Here is a 7339-nt window from a genome sequence, read left to right as displayed (position 1 = left end):
GAAGCAACTATCTGGAATCATCAATGGATAGTTCTTGCACACTTTATCAACTAAGACAGACTTAACTAAGGGATTCGATACTCTAATCACAAATTCAATAGACTCTATAGGTAAAGTCTTACTGGATACTAAATTTATACATGTATAAGAATGAGTTGATCTTGGATCTATTAATGCAATAAGTTTAGTATCATAGAGAGTAAAAGTACTAGTGATAACATCTGGAGATGACGTTTCTTCACGAGCGTGAATAGCATAGGCTCTAGCAGGTGCTTTCGCCTCAGACCTCACAGCAAAGTCTTTAGTCGCTTTCTGACTACCACTCACATTTCCCACATTTCTAGGTGGTCTACCCCTATTTACAGTGTTACTCAGTCTCGTATTCTGACCATCCATTTTTTTATCAACTCTGACAGTCTCACATAAAATGATCCAACAATCCACATTTGTAATAGGTTTTATTTCTTTTGCTCCAGCATTCTCTGAAATGTCATCGTCCACACTATTAATATTCTGATTTGTTGTCCCTTACGCTACCAACACTAGCTACTAATGTAGCTTGAGCTTTAGAACCAGAGTGTTGTCTAACACGATCCTTGTTCGGATATCCAATCAAAGCATTTGGGCTAGTATACGAATCTCTGGATTTCTTTAATGAAGACTGATATGGCTTATTCATCAATATCTTTCTAATGTCTCTAGCCTTGGAATCTGCTTTCCTCTTTTCTTCGCTAAGATCTTCGGCTTTAAAGCCCTTTCAACTAAAACAACAAATTCTTTAATTTCTAGAATCCCAAATAATAGCTTTATATTTTCATTCAACCCATCAATGAACCGCTTACCCATAATCTCTTCGGTAGAAACATATTCTCGAGTATATTTACTTAATCGTACAAATTCGCTTTCATACTCGGTCATAGTCATTCGACCTTATTTTAATTCTAGAAACTCTTTATGTTTCTGATCAAGAAATCTTTGACTTATATACTTCTTTCAGAATTCAGATTGAAAGAACCCTCAGGTGACACGTTCTTTCGGAACTACTGATATTAAAGTTTTTCACCAATGATACGCATTATCTCTCAGTAAGGATACAACACATTTAATACATTCATCTAGAGTATAGGACAATTCATCAAATACTCTGTTACTATTCTCGAGCCAGAACTCCACTCTCTCAGCATCATCATCAACTATAGCCCGAAACTTTTTAGCCCCATGTTTACGAATCTTATCTACTGGTGGCTTATTCAATCGAATCAGATCTATAACTTGTGGTACAATTGGAACTTGTTGAGGAACAGGTGGGGGTGGAGGTTGTTGAGCAGCCGAATTCATTCGAACGAACTCCGTGAACCACTCACTCATCATTTGGAAGAAGGCTTGCTTAGCCTGTCCCCCTTGGCTACTAGATACGAGCCTAGAAGCAGATTGCACTGGCCCTCAAGCGGGAGCGGGTGCATTACTTTTAACATCGTCAGGTATGGCTCTTTCGAGATCCATTTTCTATATAAAAACACATTTTAACTGTCAGAATCATCATACTATCACAGTTTATATATTTGGAATGTATAGCTAGACTCATATGCTAATCCTAGAACCGACTAAATCGTAGCTCTGAAACCAATAAAATGTAACACCCTTAACCTGTATCCGCCGCCCAAATAGGATTACGAGGCATTACCGGACAATATAACATTCATCAAACATTCAATATCGCATATCATTCATTCACATACACAAAGTCCCTTAAATAGTTCTACGAGAACTTAAAACATGCTTAAGAGTGGTTCGGGACTAAACCGATCACATATAAAAATTTCTGAACACTTAGAAAAATTTCATGAAAACATAGGTCACACGCCCGTGTGAATAGGCCGTGTGCCTCACACGACCACCAAACACACTCGTGGCGCAGGCCGTGTGAAAACAGGGCATACATACTGACTTGTACCACACGACCAAAGAAACGCCCGTCTGCCATGGCCATGGGAAAACTAGGGAGGTTGCTAATTTGGGCCACACGGTTGACCACACGCCTGTGTGTCTAGCCTGTGTACCCTTCGAAATGGCCACACACGCCCGTGTGCTAGGCCATGTGCCATTTAGGGGGTATACAGACTTATGTCACACGGTCAGTCACACGCCCTTGTGTGAGTCCGTGTAACACACACGGCTAGTAGACATGCCCGTGTGTTTAGGTCATGTCAAACCTGTAGGGTATACTGACTTATTTCGAAGAACTACCCCAGGGGACACACGTCCGTGTAACATGATAGTGTGTCACACACGGCGGAGACACACTCTTATGTCTCTGCCCTTGTGGACAAAAATAGGCCATTTGCAAAGCCAAATTGCCACCTTTTCCATAAGCATATAAATCAACCAAAATAGCACCATTTCAGTACATTTTTAGGCAACCAAATACATGCCAAATCAATCACATATCAAGCTATATATCACCAACCAATTCAACTACTAATTTCCATATACAAATATACCAAATCCATATATCAAAACCATCAAAACTTACCATTCCTCAAATATTGATAATTAACCAAATCAACATCCATTTAACTATATCCACAACTATGGAAAATATACCAAAATAAGCCAACATAAAGATATTATATGCATCACATATATCATTTATCAAGCACATAACTTAAGCCAACTTATATGACTAAAAACATACCAACGTTTATATCATTAACAAGCCAAATCACATGGCTAACATCATAGCTCAAAACATACTAAAATGAAACTAGCTTATACAAGTCATATACTATATATACAAAGCTTTCAAAGTACCAACAAAATGATCGATAGTGTGATGATGATCCTGATGATCCCCGAGTCTAAGCTAGCTTTGACTATTTATAAAACATAAACAAATAACACACAGTAAACTTCATAGCTTAGTAAGTTTGTAGTTAAGCAATTCAATTTATCAAATAATATAGTTCAACCATTTACACATTACCAAATCAACATTACATTAACACAAACCTTATTCATGTCTCAAACATAATTAAATACCATTTCATTAAACTTTCTCAATGTAGTACTTGAATAGGTTCCGTACATACCCGTATCACTTCGTACTAATATCTTTATCAACAATAACATTTATTTATCCATTGAATCATTAGGGATAGAAATCGGATTCCCACGAATCATAATCAATAAGTACCTATACCATGGCCCATAGCCAAATCAAAGTAACTTATCCCGGAGTACCTATACCATGGCCCGTAGCCAAACCAAGGTAACTCCTCTCAAAATACTTATTTCATGGTCAAATCAAGGTAACTTATCCCGGAGTACCCATACCATGGCCCGTAGCCAAATCAATGTAACTCATCTCAAAATACCTATTTCATGGCCAATAGCCAAATCAAGGTAACTTATCCCGGAGTACCTATACCATGGCCCATAGACAAATCAAGGTAACTCCTCTCAAAATACTTGTTTCATGGCCCGTATCCAATCAAGGTATAATTCACACCCGAAGTGTCGATATCTTGGCCCAACGCCAATGCATTAACTTAATGACATTACATTATCATCATCACTGTACTTAACGTTTAACTGGAAAGTTTCGCTTGTCGATTTCATCATTAAACACTTTCGTATAGCTGTATTCACAATTCAAACATTATCTGTAATTTCATAAACACATTTATGCAATATCAAAGCATATAAAATTCATTTATAATGGCCACCATTTTGTTTTTTTAATTAATATTACTTAATTACCAATTTACGATATTACCCTTGGTTATAAACATATAAAATCAATTAATGGATGTCCATTAATGTCCATTAACACTATCTATGGTCTAATTTCATCATAAGAGCTTTCGATTTAATCAACCATGACAATTTAACACTTTTAACTTATAGCATGCTACTTTTGCATTTTACGCGATTAAGTCATTTTTCTCAAATTGAGATATTAAACAATAAAATTAGCTCACGAAATTTTCACACATATTTATTCACATATTGTAAACACCAAAAATAATATTAAAATAATTTTATGACCTCTGATTTGTGGTTCTGAAACCACTATTCTGATTTAGTTAAAACCGGGCTGTTACATACCCTTTCGAATTAAGTCAGTATACCCTACAGGTTTGACACGGCTTAGGAACGCGGGCGTGTCTACTGGCTTTTTGTAACACACGGGCTGGCACATGGACGTGTGGCTGGCCGTGTGATCCAAGTCAGTAACCCCTCCAGTTTTCACACGGCCAGGCACACCGGCGTGTCCTCGGCCGTGTGGTGCAAGTTAGTATGTATGCCCTATTTTCACACGGCATGTGACATGGGCATGTCTTGTGGTCGTGTGAGGCACACGGCCTATTCACACGGGCGTGTGACCCCTGAGTAATTGAAAATTTTATAAGTTTCCCAAAGTTTGCAAATATTATCGGTTTAGTCTCGAACCACTTTTAACCATGTTTTAAGGTATCGTAGCACCTTATAAGGGACAATTTGGCAGGATTGAAGCACGACTTACATGACTGGATTACACGCCCGTGCCCATTTAACAGCCTTGACCACGACCTTCAGTAATCGCGCACGGGCGTGTCACATGGACGTGTCCCTACCAAACCCAAGTTTAGTCCAATTCAGAAAAGGTCAATTTTGAGGGCTCTTAGGCATTCCAAAGCCTATTTAAACACTTGAGGAGGCACTTAGGAAAGGGGATGCAGAGTAGGAAGCAAGGAATTACTCAAGGAAAGCCAATTGATCCATCTCAAGAGCCGGATTCATCATCAAGACTGGAGATCTCCCTTCAAGTTCCTTCAAGAGTTTTTGGTTTTCTTATGTTTTGTTATCTTTATGCTTTTGAGATGTTTTCTTTCATAAATATGAACTAAACCCCTAAATACCTAAGGGGAATGAAACCTAAGACAAATCTTGTTATTATTATCTGAATTGTATGATAAATATTTGACTTGTTCTTAATTATGTGTTCTTAATTCGTGATTTGATATTCCAGGATATTGATTCAAGTTAAGCTATTATTCAGAGGAGGAATAGACACTGTCTAAGAATAAATTTTTCATAATTAAGCGGAGTTGATTGCGCGCCTAGACATAGGATGACAAGATTTTGCTGGATTAGGGTGAAACCTAATAAGGGAATCCATAGATCGAGTTAATGCAATTCTAGGATGTCAATTAGAAAGAGATTTTAATTATTTAACCTAGGGTTAGACGTTATTAGTCTCGAGAGAGATAATAATATAACTTATAGATTTCTACGGATCAAGTCAAATGAATAAATCATCTAATTCAGAGTCAAATAACAAGTGAAGTCTAGGTGGATTTGTCCTTAGGTATTGTCTGAATCAATTCAAATTTTCCCAAAAATATTTTCCCAAGTTTTTCTTTCTGTGCATTCTTAGTTAGTAATTAGTTTAGACAACCAAACCTCTTAAATTTTAGGCTAGATAATAAAAAGGAAGTAAATACTAGTACTCGTAGTTCCTTTGGGTTCGACAATTCGGTCTTGCGGAACTATACTACTGTTCGATAGGTACACTTGCCTTAATCGTGATAAAAAGTTAGTCTCAAGAACATTTCATTTATAAATCTTTAAAACCTGTGACGAATATCATGCATCAAGTTTTTTGGGTCGTTGCCAGGGAGCTAGGATATTAGGAAAACTCGATTTTTATTACTTTAGCCACTTTACTTTTATTACAATTTAAATTTTCATTTTCTTTTCTAATTTTTCTCTTATTTCCTTCTGATAGGTTTTTCTAGTTTATGACCAGAAGAAACCCGTCAGGACCACTAATTTTTTACAGTGAGATCGACCGCACAGTTCACAGAAATCAAAGAGAAATAAAGCGAAGCCTAAGATACACAGAGGACGAGCAAGAGGACGATACTTCAACCACAACCGAGGAGATGGCTGAAAACCAAGAAAATCCGCTACCTCCTGCGATTGCTGTTAATCAGAATCTTACTCTGCGCACTCTGTATAATTATACTAAACCTTCTTTAACAATAACTAAATCGAGCATAGTTAGACTGGCTGTAGCCGCAAATACTTTTGAACTGAAACCTAACATAATTCAAATGATACAATAGTTTGTTCAATTTGATGGTTTGCATGACGAGGATCCCAACGCTCACTTGACAAACTTTTTGGAACTATGTGATACATTTAAAATTAATGGCGTTTCTGATAACGCCATCTATCTTCGATTATTCCCTTTTTCATTGAGAAACAAGCTAAATAGTGGTTGAACTCGTTGCCACGGGGGTCAATCACTACTTGCGAACAAATGACCAAAAAGTTTTTATTAAAATATTTTTCGCTGGCTAAAATGGCTAAATTACGTAATGATGTTTTTTTCTTTGTACAGATGGATTTATAAACACTCTACGATGCATGGAAGAGATACAAGGACCTCTTGAGAAGATGCCCTCACCATGGGTTACCGCTTTGGCTACAGATTCAAACCTTTCATAATGGCCTGAATCCTTCGACTCGACAAATGGTTAACGCAGCTGCTGGCGGAACCATCAATAATAAGTCACCTGAAGATGCCTATGAATTTATAGAGGAGATGTCACTGAATAACTATCAATGGCAAGTCATGAGGACAAAGCCAAAGGAAACAGCCAGCGTTTATAACGTCGATACGGTCACCATGCTCTCTAATCAGGTAGAACTCTTGAATAAGAAAAATGATGGTTTCCTTAGTTCTTTACAGGTTCACCCAGTAATGCAATACGAAGCAAGTGGAAGCGGATCAAACAGTTCAGAATACCCACCTTATGGCCACAACATGGAGAACGAACAGATAAATTACATGGATTACCATCCTCGATCTCAAAACAATCTCTATAGCAATACTTACAATGCATGTTGGAGGAACCACCCTAATTTTTCATGGGGAGGCTAAGGAAATCAAAGACCACCACCTCCAGGCTACAACAACCACCCTACCAACAAGAAAAAAAAGCGAACCTTGAGAAGATGCTATCAAATTCATCTCAGTGTCAGAAACTTGTTTTCAGAATACCGAGACCGCACTCAAAAATCAACAAGCATCAATCCAGGGGCTCGAAACTTAGATTGGACAGCTTATCAAGTTGATTTCTGAATGACCACAAGGTAGCCTGCCAAGCAACACTGAATCTAACCCAATGGAGCAACTCAACGCGATTGCCATTCAAGATGAGGAAGGGCTAGTTGCAGAACCAAGGCCAGAAACGGTGGTAAGCATAGGTAAGGATGAGGTAGGCCACAATGAGCCAAAACCGGTGATTACAGAATATAAACTTCGCATGTCATACCCCAATGCGACAAG

The 7339-nt window shown here is 37.9% G+C and overlaps 1 non-coding gene across 1 annotated transcript; it reads right to left on the bottom strand.

The window, feature by feature from the left end:
• Positions 1-6355: 6355 nt before the first annotated feature.
• LOC128282837 (small nucleolar RNA R71) lies at positions 6356-6462 on the bottom strand. Its single transcript, XR_008273191.1, has one exon. It is a non-coding gene; the product is annotated as a small nucleolar RNA R71 (small nucleolar RNA).
• Between the last annotated feature and the right edge of the window lie 877 nt (positions 6463-7339).

The sequence above is a fragment of the Gossypium arboreum genome, chromosome 10 (genome assembly GCF_025698485.1).
Source record: "Gossypium arboreum isolate Shixiya-1 chromosome 10, ASM2569848v2, whole genome shotgun sequence".
Classification (NCBI taxonomy): Eukaryota; Viridiplantae; Streptophyta; class Magnoliopsida; order Malvales; family Malvaceae; genus Gossypium; species Gossypium arboreum.
Note: the sequence above shows the minus strand (reverse complement) of the source record. Positions and strands in the feature narration are given on the sequence as shown.